The following is a 19,439-nucleotide window of genomic DNA, read 5'->3' on the forward strand; positions in this document are numbered from 1 at the left end:
GCATATTTCTAGTGATAGTGATACAAATGAAGATGATGTAAAAGAGCTTGAAGCATTGTTGGCAAGGAGATTTCATAGAGGCAAAAGGAAATAAAAATGTAAGCTACCTATAATGTGCTTTAATTATAATGAGGTTGGTCATATTTTTGCTGGATGTTTAGAGAAGAAGAACAATAGAAGTGGAGACAAACATAGATGTAAAAGAGATGAGAAAGGAAAATATTATAAAGACAAAGGAAAGAAGTCTTGCTACATTGCTAACGAGGAAATAAAAGATGAATCTAATGACCATGATGATGAAGTTGTGTATGTTGCTATGAAGAATGATTCTAATGAGGATGAGGCAACTACATTGGTGTCTTATGTGAACAAGAGTGATAGATGGATCATTGACAATGGATGTTTACATCACATGACTGGAGACAAAAGTAAGTTCAGTACACCTAATCACTACAATGGAAATAATGTCAAACTTGGTAATGATGCACCATGTCTAATAAAAGGTAAAGGATCAATTAAACTAATACAAAATATCATGTGTGACAATGATTATTATGTAGAAGGACTTAACTATAACTTGTTGAGTGTTTCACAATTGAATAATTCAAGTTGTAAAGTTGAATTTGAGAACAAGAAAGAAAAGATCTATGAAATTGATGGAAAATTGATTGGAAATGGAGATCAGACAAGAGATAATTTATTTTATCATGACATGAATGATGGTACTTATCTTGTTGTATAATTTGATGATGTGTAGCTATGGCACAAGAGGTTATGTCATGTTAACTTTGATAACTTAGTCAGTATAAGTAACATGAAAAGAGTCAAGGGTTTTCCTAAACTAAAGAAACCTGATAACGTGATTTGCAAAAAATGTCGGTTAGACAAGATGACAAACACTGGTTTTAAAAGTAAGACTCGCTCCTCTAAAGAAATTCTAGAATTAGTTCATACTTATTTGCGTGGACCAATTGATGTGCAAAGCTACAAAGGTGACAAGTACATTATCCTATTTGTTGATGATTATTCTGGGATAATGGTAGTTATGTTTGTGAAACAAAAATTTGATGCTTTTCAAATGTTTAAGTTGTATTTGGAAAGAGTTGAAAAGGAAACTAGAAAAGGCTTGAAATGACTAAGATCTGACAAATGTGGAGAATTTACATCAAATGATTTTGAGATATTTTGTAATGATAGAGGAATCAAAAGAAAAACTTCTACACCTAGGACCCCTCCACAAAATGTAATTTTTGAAGAGAGGAACATATATGTAATGAACTATACCAGAAAACTAGTGATGGAGAACAATGCTACTTTGAAAAACTGGAGAGAAGTTGTAAGTATAACTATCTATACCTTGAACTAAGTACAAGTCAAGAAAGGCACACATTCAACACCTTTTGAACTATGGTATGCATATTCACCCAATGTAAAATATTTTAATGTATTTGGAAGCAAGTGCTACATTCTTAAGGACAATAGGAATGGTAAACTTGATGCTAAAAGTGAAGAAGGTATATTCCTAGGATATTCCACAAGACATAAAGCTTATAAGTGTTTAAATACTAATGCTAACAAAGTTGTGGAAAGTAAAAATGTGAAGTCTGATGAATATATAGAGGTACATAAAGTTGAACCTATGAAGGAACTTGAAGAGTACAAATCTTTTGTATACTTTTATGAAGATATGCTCGCTAATGAAGGAACTATGAACCAAGTTGTAAATCAATAGCAGTAGGTGTCAGTGACTACCAAGTCACATACAATGGACACTAAGTTGCATTCAAGAATTGAGTTTCATTCAGGATCTTAGTTGTAGACAAAAGTTGAGGTACATTTTGATTCTAAGATAAGTTTACATGAAAGGAATGTTGATTTACCTGATAGAGAGGTACATAGTAATCCTGAAGCTGATAGGCCCATTGAAGGAAGAAAAGTAAAACCAAGATTGTAAAATTATGTCAAAAGACATCACCCTGTTGAAAAAATTATTGGAGATAAATAATCTATAACAATGAAAAGGAATAGGTTGAGAATTGATACATGTTTTTTGAGCATGCATGAGCCTAATTCAATAAAAGATGCATTAGAGAATAAATACTAGAGTAAAGCCATGAAAGAAGAGATTGATTAGAATGAGAAGAACAAAACATGGACTCTAGTACCTAGACCAGAAAACAAGAATGTGATTGGAACTAAGTGGGTATATAGAAACAAGTTATACGAATATGGTGAAGTCACAAGAAATAAGGAATGATTAGTTTGTAAGGGGTATGCACAAGAAGAGGGAATTAACTACAGAGAGACATTTTCCCCTGTTAGAAGATTGGGAGTAATAAATCTACTTGCTTACTATACATACAAAGGTTTCAAAGTTTCTTTTATGGATGTGAAGTTAGCATTTCTAAATGATATAATAGAAGAGGAGGTTTACATAGAACAACTTGAAGGATTTGTCGATCCAAACAACAAGAACATGGTATGTAGACTATACAAAGCTTTATATGGTTTAAAGAAATCCCCAAGAGCATGGTATGAAAGGATTCACAATTATCTTTTGAAGATTGATTTTGAGAAGACTAATGATAACATTAATCTATATTTGAAGATAGAAGGAGGTAAAGGTATTTTACCAACTGTAATTTGTATTGATGATATCATATTTGGAGGTCAAAATGCATTATGTAAGACATTTGCAAATGAAATGAAGAAATAATTTGAGATATCTATGTTTGGAGAGATCAAGTTCTTTGTTGTTTTACAAATATGTTAGATGAAATATTGTATTTACATCACTCAGTCTAAGTATGTAAAAGAAATATTGAAATTGGTTTGGAGGATTCAAAACCAGTTAGCACTCCTATGGTGACAAGACATAAACTTTCAAAGGCTAATGATTCTTCTAAAGTGAATCAAACATTGTATAGGTCTTTGATTGGAAAATTATAATATTTAGTACAAATTAGACCTAACATTGCATTAGTTGTTGGGATTGTTGCAAGGTTTTCTGCAAATCCTAAGGAGAATCATTTGATGGTTGTTAAGAGAATTATGAGTTATCTTAAAGGAATAGAAAATTATGGTCTATACTACAAGAAAAATGATAAATTTGAGTTAAGATCCTATATAAATGTTGATTGGGTTGGAAACATTGATGATAGAAAGAGTACAAATGGTGGAGCATTTTTCTTGGGAAAGAGATTGGTCATCTTTACTAGTAAAAAAAATGGTATATCTCAATCTATTGTTTAAGTTGAAAATGTGGTTGTTGTAGTAAATTGCACTAATATAATATGGATGAAATAGCTACTCAAAGGCATAAAGGAAGAAATTACTAAATCTATGGCAATCAAATATCAATACTTGAGAGATTTGGTTCAAAACAAAGAAGTGAGAATGGAATATGTGAATACAAAAGAACAGATAATTTATATATTCACAAAAGATTTACCTAAGGATGCCCATGAATTTCTTATAGGTAAACTAGGGGTGATACCCTATCCAAAGCTACTTGAAGAAGCAAGAGTAGTGTCCTGCATCAACTGAGCTAAATGTTGTATCTCACAACTTGATGCAATGGATCTTACTTTAGGAGTTGCTTAAAGTACTAAAGGAGCTAAATTAGAAGATTTTATAGTCACTTGCAAGGTGACAAAGGGAGAACCTGAATTGATTATATCTTCATGAAAATATGACAAGTCTTTGTCATTGTTTTCAAAGAGGGAGATATAGAGAGAGAGATGTATATTAAAGAAGATTGAAAAAGACTACATTTCCCTTTATAGAGGAACGACATATATTGATAGAGGGAGAAATTTCAAAGATATTAATTTTCTTTTTGGTATTATTGCTGGTATTGGTTTGCCATCAATGTCAAAGAGGGAGATTGTTGAAAAGATATTGTTTGAAGTGTAGAATCTATAATGGAACAATCATTATTTTTTCAGTGATGTCAAACCTAATACCTATTGGTGAGGCAATTTTTTTTGGTATAAATTTTATCATTTGGTTGATTGATTGAAAGGATTTGAAAAGAGAAGATAAAAAGAGAACCTAGAGAAAGGTTGAGTTATTTAAGTGTATAAAAGGAACACTAAGACCAAGTAAGACATTGATAATGTAGTGTATTTTTTATCTACTTAAAGTCTGTAATGAAAGATTACTAAAGAAAAGAGTGGAAGAAGATCAAGTAAAGAAAAGTGTGTGTCAAGCCTTATTGTGCAAATAGTGCAAGCCAAGTAGAAAATACTAGAAGTGAAGTGAAAATCAATAGGCATTGAGAAAAGAAAAAAATAGTAGAAGTTGAGTGAAAATAAATAGGTTTTGAGAAATGAAGAAAAATAGTGGAAGCCAAGAGAAATTTAGTATATGCTAAGAAAATTTTAGTTGATGTCGAGCATTAGTAAAATTTAGTGTTGGCTAAGTGATAGAATAGTGTAAATGTTGAGTGGCAACAAATAGTGTTAAATCAAAGAATTGATGAATCTGGGCCAACTAATTTGATTTCTTGAATTATGTGAAGCATTTGGAAGATAACTATGATGAGTTGATGGTACAAAATTTAAGGTAAACTATTTTGAGGTAAATTTAAGGAAGATTGTAGAGGAAGTTTCTAGAGGAACTAAAATGGAAAAGTGGGTAGATTCATTGAATCTTACCCAAACCCTAGAATGGACGATTATGGTGAAGTAGAAAAAGGATCTAAATTATCTATTTATAGAGATAGCTGGCCAAAAGAAAAAGAGGTCATGTGTGAGAACCTAAGGAAGAAAAGAAGTCTAGGGCATGGCTTCATCTAGTGGTCGAATGGAGGAGACTACAGTTGGCATACAAAGCAAGAATTACTAAGAGGATCAATGCATGAAGGGTGAACAAGTTGTCAAAGCTAAAGAGTATGAATTCCAAGAAGAATGGAGGACTAAACCAGAGATCTATAATTTGGAAGTGAGTTGTAGTTTTTTATTAGATCAAGTCTTGCTATTACTTTCTAGTAACTGTACTAGTGTGGATAATTTCTTTGGATTAAGATTGACCTAATAGTCATTTGTAAATCCCTTATCCGGGTGAAATTCTAATGGAATGTTCTAAAGTCCTCTAAAAAGGATGACTCCTACTAGGGTGATTAAAATCTATTAACTAGGTCACATTTAATAGTGTGTATTGTAACCTTTAATAGGGTTGGCCTTTCATAGGGCATCACTTCTAAAAAGTGAAATTGGGTAGCATGTTACTAGTGGTTTTTCCCAAATTGGGTTTCCACATAAAATCCTTGTGTCAAATTGTGTGAATGTGTTTATGGTGTTTCATGTTGACATTACTACAAAAAAAATTTGACCTACAATAGCAATATACAAATGTTTAAGATATTTGATGATCTAATGGATGCATGCATGTTATGGGCATATGGGTATGGATCTGTTGAACACTGAAAAGTTTTATTTGTACATTTCAACCTTGGATAACTAATTCCCCCTACCCTAGTTATTCTAAAGAATTCTAACAAGTTAGTCTTGTTGGCATTAAGTTATGTTTGTCATTAGTGACAACACTTATTCATAATTCTATTTGGTTATTGAGTTCATCATTCAGTCTCCATTGTTTACCAAGCATTCAATGGTTTCCAAGTGAATTTAGTAGTTCAATAGTTCACATCGAGCATTCCATAGGTTATTGAGTGAAAATAGGTAGTATGAAGTCTAGCAGTTATCACTAAGCAATCAGTAGTTATCAAGCTTCACAGTTTCTACTGAGTCATCAGGTCTTGTGATGTGAAGCCAGTGTTAACCGAGTGATGAGATGAGAAGTGTTTATTGAGTGCAAGCAAGGTAAACATGGTATTTAGTTTCTACCGAGTGACACTATATCTACCAAATCTCCAATGTTCGCTGAGTTTAAAAGCTACATTGATTGATTAGTATGGATTGAGCCTCTACTTCTACCAAATGCATGATGATGTTGAGTAATGCTATAGATGTTGAGTATCAGAAGGTCACCTAGTCAGCTTACAGAACTGAGTTTCTACATTTGGGCCAACTTAGTAATATTTGTGTTAACCTTTGTTTTAGCTAACCTTGTAATTATGAGAATTGGGATGGTATATATGTAGTGTATTTTATCATACCTTAGAATGAGATAATGAAGTAATGTTTTTGAGAAGAGTAAATGCAAATGTGAATCAATAGAAGAGAAAGGCAAACACCAAGGTCAAATCAAGAGTAGAAAAGTTTTATCTATCACAAGAGGTGATTAGCATTTCAAAAATATAATCAAAAATTAAGTTGTAAGTTAGATCTACTATTTCATCCTAACAAGTGAATCAATTTCTAAATCCTTTAATAGGATAGACTTAACAGTCTTTTCTTTAAATCTCTTAACAGAGTGGATACTTCATTGTATGTTTGTAAAACCTCTAACAAGGTGGACCTAGTAGTCCTAATTGCTCCTAATAGGGCAGATCATCAGAAGTGATCATTTTAAGCCTTAATAGGCCAACTTTATACTATAGTATTGAAGTTTTGTGGGTATCATCCTCACCCTAGTTTTACTTTCTTATTGGAAGGTTTCTAGGTCACCAAATATTGTGTTCATGTCCCATGAATGTTTATCTTTCAATTTCTCATGCATGCAATAGAATAGATCAATTAATGGTGAAAGAATTATGCTATTAAGTGCTGAATTTTGTCAAAGTTTTGAGGTTACTAATTCACCCCTCCCCTCTCAGTAACCTAGCTATTCTTGATTATTTCCAATAATTGGTATTAGAGCTCTATGGTTCTCAGAATAAAGTTTGATAGCTTGATCAAAGCTCAAGGACAATGGAGATATTTAGACTTGACAAAGCTATTGACAATGAGAAGTTGGATCTAGAGATGGCAATAGCTCAACTCAAGGAAGTGAAAGAGCATCTTTCCCAATCTCTAAAAAGAAGGAAGGAACTTGAAAAATAGATGAATGACCACCAGTATGTTGAAGAAAAGATTGAAGACTTCAATCCTTTAAGTAGTTCAGATGAAGCAAATGTTGCAATCAAAGAACTCCTAGAAAAGAATGGCTCCCTGCAAGAAGAGGTAAGGAAATTGAAAAGAGAACAAGAAATTTAGTCAATAAGATTGTGTGAAATCTTAGAACAAAGGAATAAGGCAAGTGAAGACTTGGAAACAAAAAATAATGAAACTCAAAATAAATCCCTTTAGTAAGAAAGTCTTATCAATCAGCTCTCCAATGCAAATGAGGAAATCATGAGTCTTAGATCTAAAAATGAAAGGTTAAGGAATGATTTAAGCATTGAAAGGAAAATCAATGAAAGATTGAAGGTTGATCTAAACTCTAAGAAGCAACTCGACGAAAGAATAATGAAATCCTAAGTAGACATGGATCAATTGAATCACCAAAATGAGTAGAATCTCTATAACCAAAAGGGTAAAGCAAGACTTAGATACAAAGAAGAAGGTGAATCCTCCAAACAAGGTACTCAAAGGAATCAAAGACCTACTTGCAATCACTATGGTAGGATAGGTCATACATCAAAAAAATGTTGGAGCAATGAAAAGGAAAAATTCAATGGAAAATGCTACAATTGCAACCAACATGGTCATAAAGCTAATGAATGCAAGGAAAAACCAAAGTTTGAAGGTAAATGTAATAAATGCAAGAAACAAGGTCACAAGGTATCTGAATGTAGATCAAAACCATTCAATCTAGCTAAACAATTTGTAAAGGTAATATTTGGTTGGTACTACAATACTTGGTGTAGATGTCATTACTATGGAGAATATGGACACATTGGCATAAATTGTGCAAGGCATCACCTGAGAAGAAAGGATACTACAATAAGATGTTACACATGCACTAAACTCGATCATATAGCTAAGAATTGCATGAATATAGGTAGAGTTGAAGATGAAAAGAAAGCTAAAGCTAATAACATTAAGAAGTAGATGAGATAGTAGTAGATTCCCAAATCTACCGAGCAGGCCAATTCAAGTGATGATGGTCATGTTACTCAAGAAGTGGGTAACTCCACCATTTCCAATTAATTTCTTAAAGAAGAACTAGAACTGTATTTTTAAGGCACATCTCAAGTAGTTCCAATAGAAGGAAGCAAAAGATCTGAATCAATATTTCAAATATAGAGGGATCGCTGAAGTCTAGTATCAGTATTCATCGAGCAAGGCTAGATCATACTGAGTGAGGTCAAGAGTAACAAAGTTTTGTTTGATCACTGAGTTACAAGCTTCTACTGAGCATTAATGGAAATTTTTCATCAAAAAGGCTTAGTTTTGACTTCATTTTCACCATGAATTTAGTATATCCATAGTAGATCTATTTGCAAAACATTCAAGCGATCTTGTGCAGAGTTTGCAGCAAAATTTTCTAGGAAGTTTTTCTCATCTTACCAAGTGATCATGGCATCCACCAACATTAGCAACAAGGCAAAGAAAGGTTTAGAGATGTTCGTGTGAGGTGTCGAATAGAAGGCCCTAAATTTCAAACCGGTACCAGTAATTATAGAATCACTCAACCCTAATGGAGCCTAGTCGCAAATTCTAAAAAAGGTACTTCTTATAAATGATATTCATACTCATGTCAAATGTGTTGTACAAGAAATTGGAACCGTAGAAATGGAAAATTCTGTAGGAGAACTATGTGTGGATGGAACCCTTAAGCTCGAGCTATAAAAATTTAGAGGAGAAAGGCTTGACCCACATTCTGCACCTACCAAGAAACTTCTAAATCAAATGGATTAGGTATATTTTGAGTTGTATGCATAATGGTCAGTTGTGGTTAGAATAGCCAGTCTTGACAACAAAGAAGATGATTCACAGAATCATGGGTCTCCCTATGCTTAATAAGGCCAAAGTTACCAAAACCCTAGGTCGGGATGAGCTATAGAAGAAAACCCTAGTTGAGTGGGACGACAGAGGACTAAAGATCAGCAATGTATCTAATGTGGAACTTAGGTTTGGTATTCATGTCATTGTGCATAAGATATACAACTCTAATCAACTAAATAGTATGCCATGTGAGGCTGTCGACCTAGCTTACAAGGTAGTAAAGAAGAATTTGGAATTTGATTTGGCAGATTTGATGTTGAAACAATTGAATAAGAACATGGAAAGTATAAGGACATCAAAGAATAATTCATGTAAATTTGGATCTTTTTTAACCTATTGGTTCTTTTATGTTCAAAATTTTTTCCCTTCCAAAGGATTAGTGGTATGGAGAAAGGACACTCCAGTTCTATACCAAATTAATGAGTTTATTGCAGAAATGGGTGAGAGTTTTGACAGTATAGTGGACAACTATTTTCAAGTTTTTAAGGAGAAGATGAATAATAGGTTCAGGATTCCACCAAAATTAGTTGAACACTACAAGGATGATGTTTGCTTCATGGTTGACTGTGATAGAGTGTACATTTAGACAGTTAGGCCTAGAATAGGATGGGTGAAACCTCTTCACTATGAGGTTAATATTGATGAAACCAAGGAGATAATTGAATCCCTAGTGAATGAGCCTGTAGATCCAAAGGTACCCATCTTTGGAACTTATGATGAAGGAAAAGCTAGAATAGAGCTTGAGATCAAGCTACCATAGGTAGTAAGTAAAGGAAAGAGGAAGATAGCAAAGTTGAAAACAAAAAATTATCCTCTTATGCTTACTGAGGGAAAAGGAGAAGATGAAGAAGAATCTAAGGATGAAGAGCAAGAATCAGGAAAAAAAAAAAGAAAAAAAAAAAAGCCTATGAAAAAGAAAGGAAGGGTGATTATCACCAAGCCACCCAAGGTCTCTACAACTGTGTTTACCAGAACATCTAAGAAGAAAGGAGGTAGTGAAGTTGTGTTTAATAATCCCTCTCTCACCTTCCAAGAAATATTGAAGCAAATGGAAGAAGGTATTGGTATTACAAACTTCAAGGTATTAAAATTTGAAACCAAGACAGATGCAGAGAAGATGCAAATTGAGGAGCTAGTGTTGTTAAAAATGGGAAAATGGAAATATTCCCCTAATCAAATTGCCCCACAGATTTCCAATGAATTATTAGCAAGATTGAAGCCAAGATGGGAATCAGCTACTCAAACTATAAAGGACATATATGAGCAATCTTTGAGATAGTTGCTACCAAGTCTTACTAATGCAAAGGTTAAGGAAGCAATGAAGAAAAATGAAGATAAGATGTTGATGAGATTTCATACTTATTTGATTTTGGTGAAAGATATTGACCATGTAGTCAAGGATGCTACAAACATGTGGAAAATTTTCTATCATATGCATAAACCAAGTGAGGATCCAGTGGAAATCAATGATGATGATGATAGTGATAAGGATGAAGAAGATAATACCCCCAGTGTCACTATTGATGTTGAAGATTATTAGGCATTGATGAAGGATGATGAAGAAGAGAAAGAGGAAGAAGCTAAAGAGGAAGATAAGGGAGAAGAAGGAAAAGAAGAGAGTGATCTAGTCAGTATAGTAGCAGAAGTTATAGCTTCCCTTCCTCACTCTCCACCAAAAATTGCTACATCATCAGGCATGGAGATAGCTTCAGCAAGTGTGATTGTGACCACAATAGATACATCATCTACCCAATCACTATTTGCTCCCTCTTAGCTCTAGGTATCACTAATGGAAGTGTCTACCACTTCATCCACCAAGCTATAGCCCTCCTCTTCATTAGCTCCCAAATCAGGAACATCAGTAATATATACAACATCCAGTTCTACAATTTTGTCTACTTCAATTTTGCATGCTTCTGTAAGTACTTCATTCATAAATATTTCTATCAGTGTTCCTGCTATAATTACATCAATTTTAGGTAGCACATCAATTTTGGATTCCTCTAATGCTCCAGTCAGTATTCCATCAATAGGCCCCATACAAGTTTTCTTAGCAAGCCCTACTGTTTCTACCATTGTTTCTATTTCAAAGTCCAAAGCAATAATATTAGAAGTTGAACCAAGGACACCACTTAAACTTCTGATTACTGGAAAATAAATTGAGGAAGATATTGACTTGGACAATGAAATTGAGATTCCTAAGTTGGATTTTGACAATGCCACTGTGGAACAAATGAGATTGGTTAGCCAACTTCTAGAATAGAAGGCTAGATAGAAGTAGTTAAGAGAAGAAAGGGATAGAGAATACCAAATTATAGAAAGTGCAAAGAATATCTTAATAGAGGCTATAGGCATGAATGTTGATTCATCTCAACATATTTTGTTATAGTTAGAGTAAGTAGTAAATAAATTCAATGAGGACTCTATTGGTCAAGAAAAGTTGATAGAAAAAGCTAAGAAAAAGTTTGACAATAAAGTGCTACATTGCTATTCATTAGGTATATCTTTCCTTAATTTTGGCTAATCTTGAAAATTCTCTTACAAATGTAACATCTCTTTTTTCCAAATTGTGCAATGTTACCGAGTATATAAAGGACATAAAAGGAAAATGAATAAGATAGATGTTGATCTGAAGGCCAGTGTGCAAAAGTTACATCTTGGCCCTAGCTCAAGCTTAGCTCATCATAGAAGGGTCAGATTCCTATCCGATATGCAGGCTAAATTTTTGAGAGAGGAAGCAAGGATCAAATCTACACTTATAGACATCCAAAACATGATCTTTCCAATCATGGACACAATGCAGAAGCACATTGCTTATTCAAAAATATTGATCCATGAATTGCAGATCATATGATTGAACTCTCAGCAGAAGTTCAACTGGCACTTCAAACCTGCAAAATTTTGCAAGATAACTGGGATAAGACATTAGTTCTTATTCTCAAGGTACATTCTAAATTTATCTCACATTTTAGTGTCTCTATATAAGTATGCATAAATGTTGTGCATTATTGTCAAAAAGGGGGAGAAAGAGATATTTGTGGAGAGACATATGTACACTACAAAATAAAAAGGGAGAGAGTTGTAAAGAAGAAGAAATATTTGTATATACACTTTGCATGATATTATGTTATGTTATGTACATTGAATGGGGAAGATATGTGTAAATGTATATATAGCAGAATTACAAAGACAAATTTTTGAAAAATCAAAAATCAAAATCAGCATGACACTTTACATAAGTTTTGGCTAATAAGTGTTTTTGTCACTAATGCCAAAGGGGGAGATTTTTGGCATTAAGTTATGTTTTTCATTAGTGAAAACACTTATTCATAATTCTATTTGGTTATCGAGTTCATCATTCAATCTCTAGTGTTTACTGATCATTCAGTAGTTTCCAAGTGAATTCAGTAGTTTAGCAATTCACACTAAGCATTCCAGAGGTTACAAAGTGAAAACAGGTAGTGTGAAGTCCAATAGTTATCATCGAGCAGTCAATGGTTACCAATCTTCACAATGTCTACCAAGTCATCAGGTCTTGTGATGTAAAGCCAATGTTAACTGAGTGATGGGATGAGAAGTGTTTACCGAGTGCAAGCAACATAAACATGGTATTTAGTTTCTACCAAGTGACACTATATCTATCGAGTCTCCAATGTTCACCAATTTCAAAAGCTATGTTGCGTGATTACTATGGACCGAGCCTCTAATTCTATCAAATGCATGATAATGTTGAGTAATGTAATGGACCCTGAGTATTAGAAGGTCACCTAGTCAGCATATAGAACCTGAGTTTCTACATTTGGGCCAACTCAGTAATATTTGTGTTAACCTATGTTTTAGTTGACCTTGTAATAATGAGAATTGGAATGGTATATGTGTAATGTATTGTATCATACCTTAGCATGAGATAATGAAGTAATTTTTTTGAGAAGAGTAAATGTGAATGTGAATTAGCCGCAGAGAAAAGTAGATAGCAAGGTCAAATTAGGAGCAGAAAAGTTTTATCTATCACAAGAGGTGATCAGCATTTCAAATTTCTAATCAGAAATTAAGTTGTAAGCTAGATCTATTATTTCATCCTAGTAGGTGAATCAGTTTCTAAATCCTTTAACAGGGTAGACTTAACAGCCTTTTCTTTAAATCTCTTAATAGAGTGCATACTTCATTGTATGTTTGTAAAACCTCTAACAAGGTGGACCTAGCAGTCCTAATTGCTCCTAATAGGGCAGATGATCAAAAGTGATCATTATAAGCCTTAACAAGCCAACTTTATACTACAGTATTGAAGTTTTGTGGGTATCATCCCCACCCCAGTTTTACTTTCTTATTGGAAGGTTTCTAGGTCACCAAATATTGTGTTCATGTGTCATGAATGTTTATCTTTCAGTTTCTCATGCATGAAGTAGAATAGATCAATTGATGGTGAATGAATTATGTTGTTAAATGCTGAATTTTGTCAAAAGTTTTGAGGTTTTTGATTCACCCCTCCCCTCTCAGTAACCTAGGTAGTCTTGATTATTTCCAACAAATCTCTCAAAAAACTATTAAAATTCCCTAAATTATTTAGGACTTTGACAAAAGTGCCTATAGATCTCTTGTGGCCTTGCATTAGTGAAGCTCCATCTACTCCAACACACACCAATTTTTGGGAAACTGTCATTTCGTATATACCTCCATACTCAATTAGAGAACTCTTTACTAGTTCAAAAATGTTTTATGTTGTTGAATTATCCTTCATTTTAACAATAGTTAGTAGATTGGGTTGGTAGACAAAATGGTTTACAATATAGACATGCATGCATAATTAGGAAGTATTGTCTATTTCTATCACCTAATCTAAAGATAATGCAATGAAATTTGACTCTTTAATTTTTGCTTTGATGTTTTCCTCTTCAACCCTAGCAAGATAACTTACCCATTCCCATCCATTATTTACTAACCAGTGACTTCTTGGATAATAAAAAACTTTCACAAAGTGTAATAAACCACTCAATGATGGGTAGTCTGTCATGGCATGCCCTTTGCTCAAAGTATAGAAGAAAACACTTAACTGAAGAACTTTACCCATTTCTTAAACTTCCATTTTTTCTCCTAAGAAGAGATTCAATGGAGCCTTTTACATCAATAGGCTTTGTTTGTATTTTCTCCTAAAAATCTAAGATTTATGCATTCTTAAAATGTTTACATTCCTCCTTGTTTTCCTTCTTGTCACTAATGTTTTCACTCCATCTATGATTTTCTTCTCATAAACTTTACCCATATGCTTTTCTATGGTGTCAATGTTTAGCTACGACCTCTTTTCCTTTTTATGTATCCTTGTGCATATCATACATCTACATTCTACCAGAGGCTCACCTTCTTTTAGATTTTGTATAGGTTCAATGAATGGATAATTTGAGGTTCATTCTATTTGAAAATTCCTAATTGATAGATCCCAATTCTAATCTTTTTTGGGTTTTGCATTAGTTTTTGCATTGTATTTTTGTTTTCCTTTCCTGGTCGTGCACCATCACCATCTTTGGAATTATCATCCAAGTCTATTATATTATTTTGGCTACTTTGGCTATTAGCTTGAAGACCTTGGCTACTCTAGGTATTTACCTGAATAACTTCTTCAAGTTCATTATGATCAGAGATATCAAGTTCGCAAACTTCTTCAATATGTGTTAGTGAAAGTGGCAATGGTAGTTGTTGAGAATCTTTTAAATGTACTTGTGATGTTGCAGCTTCTTGATTTTGGGCACTAAAATATGATGACAAGGTTTTGTGAGTGTGCTTGGTTGGCCTTTCTTGACTTCCACCACATGTAGTGCTCTTACCCTTGTTCATGTTTGACATCTCCAGAGAAATATAGGCTTCCATAAAATTTAAGTTTTACAAAAAGTGACAGTCAACTATAGTTTATTACATATATTTATCTAAGTAGTATTCATTGGTTGTATGACCTACACTATAAAATATAAATGTCTTAGATCTCCCTAATTACTACATGACTTACTGGTACTAGTCACTAGTCCTAGTTGATTAATGACCACTAACAATCTAACTTGTAACTACTAAATAAGAACAAACTAAATTATAGAAAATAGATAGATAGGGGTCTGAGTTACTCACCTTTGGCTAAAATGTAGTCATCGCACTCACAACTCACTCGACAATGACCTCAGTAGTATGAGAAATTGAGACTTCACTATTGATTGGAATTGAGACAACCTACTGATCTATGAATATATTTATACCACTCTCTTTTGGAAAATTCTACGGGAATCTTATAGCTCATACAAAATATTTGGCAAGGCCCATGTAATAAAAATATGTATTCTAAAATTCCCAATGTGAATATGGTTCATCTATTATATAGAAATGCATGATATAGTTGGTGAAATTGAATTAGTGTATGACATGCATCTGCATATTTGGGGGGTAAATGGCATCCCTCTCCCAAAATATATTTTAAAACCAAAGGTGAATTGAGGTCATTTAAAAAGTTATGCTTTGAAAATCATAGGCAAATGTGTTTAATTTGTTGCATGCAAAAATATTTTTGATCTATTTTTTCATTTTGAAAGTAGATCCAATGGCATAAATGTTGTCGCGATGGGCTAGGAGATTTGACTTATTTTCAGTAAACTTGGGGCAATGTACCATACCGCATATGCAAAAAATATTCACCAAACTAACATTGGTTGATGGACGAAATTCACCAAATGGAAAATATTCACCACTAAAGTGAACCCTGGGCATGAGCTACTCTAAATGATATCTTATCAATTTATAAGAGTTAAAAAAGTTAGATTATTTTTAGGTCAATAAAATGTTGATTTCAATTAAAAGTTGTCGAACTTTAGAAATTCGTAATTGACAGATGGAAGATTTGAGAACAAAGTTAGAAAATTAGATTTCAATGGAAAATTGGAAGGTTTGAGAAGAAAGTAATCGAAGTAATAAAGTAAAATAAATTGTAATAGCATATTACATCATTTGTCATATTTTAGAAGTTAATTATGTGTGGGTGGATGAGTTCTATAATGATTACTCTAAAATATCGAATAGTTTATTATAACTAAAAGCTCATTAATAAATTTTATATGTACCAACATTCACTTACTCATACCCCTAGTTGGAATTGAAAACAAATTGGAGAAGTTATGTATGACTACTAGCATTTTTGTATAAGTATTTTGGTAATTCTTGAGGTGTTTGTAGTTCATTCTTATTGAGGCATCTTTAAGGAAGTATAGTTTTGAAATTACTTCATTTTGACTCTTGCGTACATAATCCATTGTGTGATGCATTTTACTACCTAAGAGGAATAATAATAGAAAGTGAGAACAATAGCTATAAGCAATTAAGTCTCTAAAACATCAAATAACACTACTAATATTCTTCAATAACATCTACTTGGATTTATGGTGAGTTATAATAGTTTAAGATTAAAAATTTAATAGTTAGATAACGGTGAGTTGTAATAATGTTATTTAGTATAATTTAATCAATATCTAATTAAAAAATTTAAAATTGTCATTTAAACCACATTAATATTTAAATATTCAAAAAAAAATTCTAATATTAAAAAAAATTATAATTAAAAAAATTTATCATATAATTGTAATGTTACTATTATAACTAAAAATTTATTCAATATATTTAACTTCACAAATCTTAAATTTTCATTCAATTTATGTTTGTTGACAAAGTTAGGTTTGTTTTGGTAGAGTTATATGGATATAATATTTATTATAATTTGATAGATGGGTTTTATTTATTCAACTTATAATTGATTTTAGTACTTGTCACTAGGCTAAGTATTTGGAGTCTTATATGTTGATCTGTGACTTTATAAGATATGATTTTTTATAAAATATTTAAATTGGTTTCTTTTATCCCTAATTTTCGGCACATTTGTATGGCCATATTGTCTCTCTATTCAAAAGTATATATGTTTTAACACTTTTTGTTTTGCACATAGATTTTTACAATAGTTTTGAAAATCCATATAGGTAACTATTAAAACTATACATTATAATACTATAATTAACAATTAATCTTGTTGCACATAGATTTTACAATAGTTTTGAAAATTCATACAGATAACTATTAAAACTACCCATTATAATAATATAATTAATAATTTGATATTTCTTATAATTTCAAGTTTCCTGTCATTTAATGCCCTGTGATATGAATGTTTATCTCCTAAGTGTGTTAAAATGCAAAAATAAATGGAAACTAAATTTAGTTGATTAAATTATATTGTCAAGGACTCTAATATTTAAACATTATCAAAGGTATTATCGTATATATTGCAGCATATACCCTTAGCATATCAATGACATTATAAACTATGAATAAATATACATATAAAATTCAAATTATGGGTGTTGGCAAGTGCTTAGCCATTGTATGGTACTTGTTTGAAAGAAATTACTTTTTTGAAAAGAATTATATACTTTTAAATGATAATAACTAGTTAGGAGGTACATAGTTTAATATTTCATTTAGAATTATGAGAGAATTAGTGATTGTAGTTATTTTTTGTTCTTCCAAATCTTTAAAAGCCAAAATATTTGAGTCAATAAAATAATTTTCATGATTTTAGAAATTAAGATTTGACATATAAACATTAGAAAAAATCAAAACATTAAATTTAAAATAGAAATACTTTACTAGTTGGTATTGGCCTACCCCAAATACAATAAATTTTTACTAATATTCTCCACAAACAAATACTATCAAGGGTTCTATTGGAGCTGGAGTCTCTACCTCTTGGTTAGATAATCAAATAGTAAGCCATTGATTTGAACTAATTTCCAAAAAAAATTGTTTGTTTTAAGGTGCGAGTGCTCTGTGCAAAGATGTTCATTGTATTGAGTAATAGTAAACATTCATTAACACATAGCCATCCTAATTTCATTGTATTAGTCAAATGATTGTCAAAAATAATTGAATTTTTTACTCATCTAATAAGTATTTGTGTGAGGTTGACATTTAAGATTTGGTAAGAAGTGCCAAATGGTCAACATATGAAGTCTCAAGTTCAAATTATAAACAAACAAGCTTGTAGCAAGTAATCTTGTAAAGGAAAAAACCAATGTTTTTGCTAACCCCCAGGTTTTGCAAGATGAGAACCAGCCATTGACAAAGATTAAGGGGTGTCTAAGAATGTAGAAAAAGGAAACAAGGAGAGGGAGGAGGAATAGAATGAGAAGAATGATCAGATGGAGAAAAGGGTCAAATTTTTAGAGGATGGGTTTTACTCCTTCTCTAAATTAGCCTTGAAGGTTACCCATGTTGCTGCAACTACCCTCCAATTACTAGCACAGGAGAAGGACAAGGCGGGGTTGGACATGGAGGACACCAAATTCTTGTATAAGTTTCTTGCTAAGGATTGGGCTAGGGTGCTTCTTGTTGGGAAAGGAAAAGATAAGGATGAGAAATAATGTGGAGGTCTCTAAGGGTTTTTAGCCCTAGTTTGTTTTTTTTTTTTTTTGCAGTTGTCTTGTTTGGTAGTATACGGGTTATTCTTAGACTTGGGTTGGCTTGTTTAGGCCAATAGTTATTATGTTCTAAACAATCATAGTATGTTTAGTACTATAGTTTTTAGAATTAGTGTAGATGATACTCTGGTAGTTGTGAATGATCGTGTGTTGTTTTTTGATTGGGTTGGCTTGTTTATGCCAACAGTTATTATGTTCTAAACAATCATAGTATGTTTAGTACTATAGTTTTTAGAATTAGTATAGATGATACTTTGATATTTGTGAATGAGCGTGTGTTGTTTTCTGGTTACTAGTTGGTGTTCTTTGTAGTAGTGGTTGCTATCTACTTCTTTCTATTGGCAGTGTGTTGGTTGTCAGCTTTTTGGTTGTAAGGGTCGACCCCCTTGTTTTGGTCACTTTTTATTTCAAAAACAGGTAATCTTGTAATGATTTTAAAATCTATGAAAATAAAGTAAATAAATTTGCATCTTAAAATTTTAATTTTGTATTTTAATCTAACATACTTTTAAATATAAACTACAAATTATCAAATCACTAATTTTTATAATGTCAATTCTTAAAATATTTCAAAATTTATAAATATAATAAATGTAAAACTAAAGCAATTAAAGAAAAAATAATAATAAAATTAAACCCCTCAAAAGAATTAGTAATTGTTAAGATGTTAATGAATAGTAAAGTCCCAATTAATTAGCATTTCAGTTTAGCAATCTATTGCAACTATCTGTAAATTTTTGTATCTTCTCTATCTATAATCAAAATATCAAGTGGAAAGTTAGACAATATTGGTGTCCTTTTGTTAGTTCATTATGATCTATGACCAACCATAGATAATATTAAGATCTTCAACTATGAATATTCTACCTATTTAAAATCCAAAATCAAAATAAATTTATTAAAAAGAAACATAGTGGTTGTGGAATGTTATTTCTAAATGTAGCTATAGTAAGCTCCATCTACTTTGAAATGTCTAAAAAATGGTGAGGCATAAATCGGTCATCCACATTGAGAGTGGTAGAGTGAAAGGGATGAAACAAGAATCTTTCAATGTATTATAAGATTGAACAACAATTGTTCAAAATCGAAAAGCCCTTTTCCCTTTTGG

Source organism: Cupressus sempervirens, chromosome 7 (genome assembly GCF_028749045.1).
Source record: "Cupressus sempervirens isolate cs-2001-9-10 chromosome 7, ASM2874904v1, whole genome shotgun sequence".
NCBI classification, from domain to species: domain Eukaryota; kingdom Viridiplantae; phylum Streptophyta; class Pinopsida; order Cupressales; family Cupressaceae; genus Cupressus; species Cupressus sempervirens.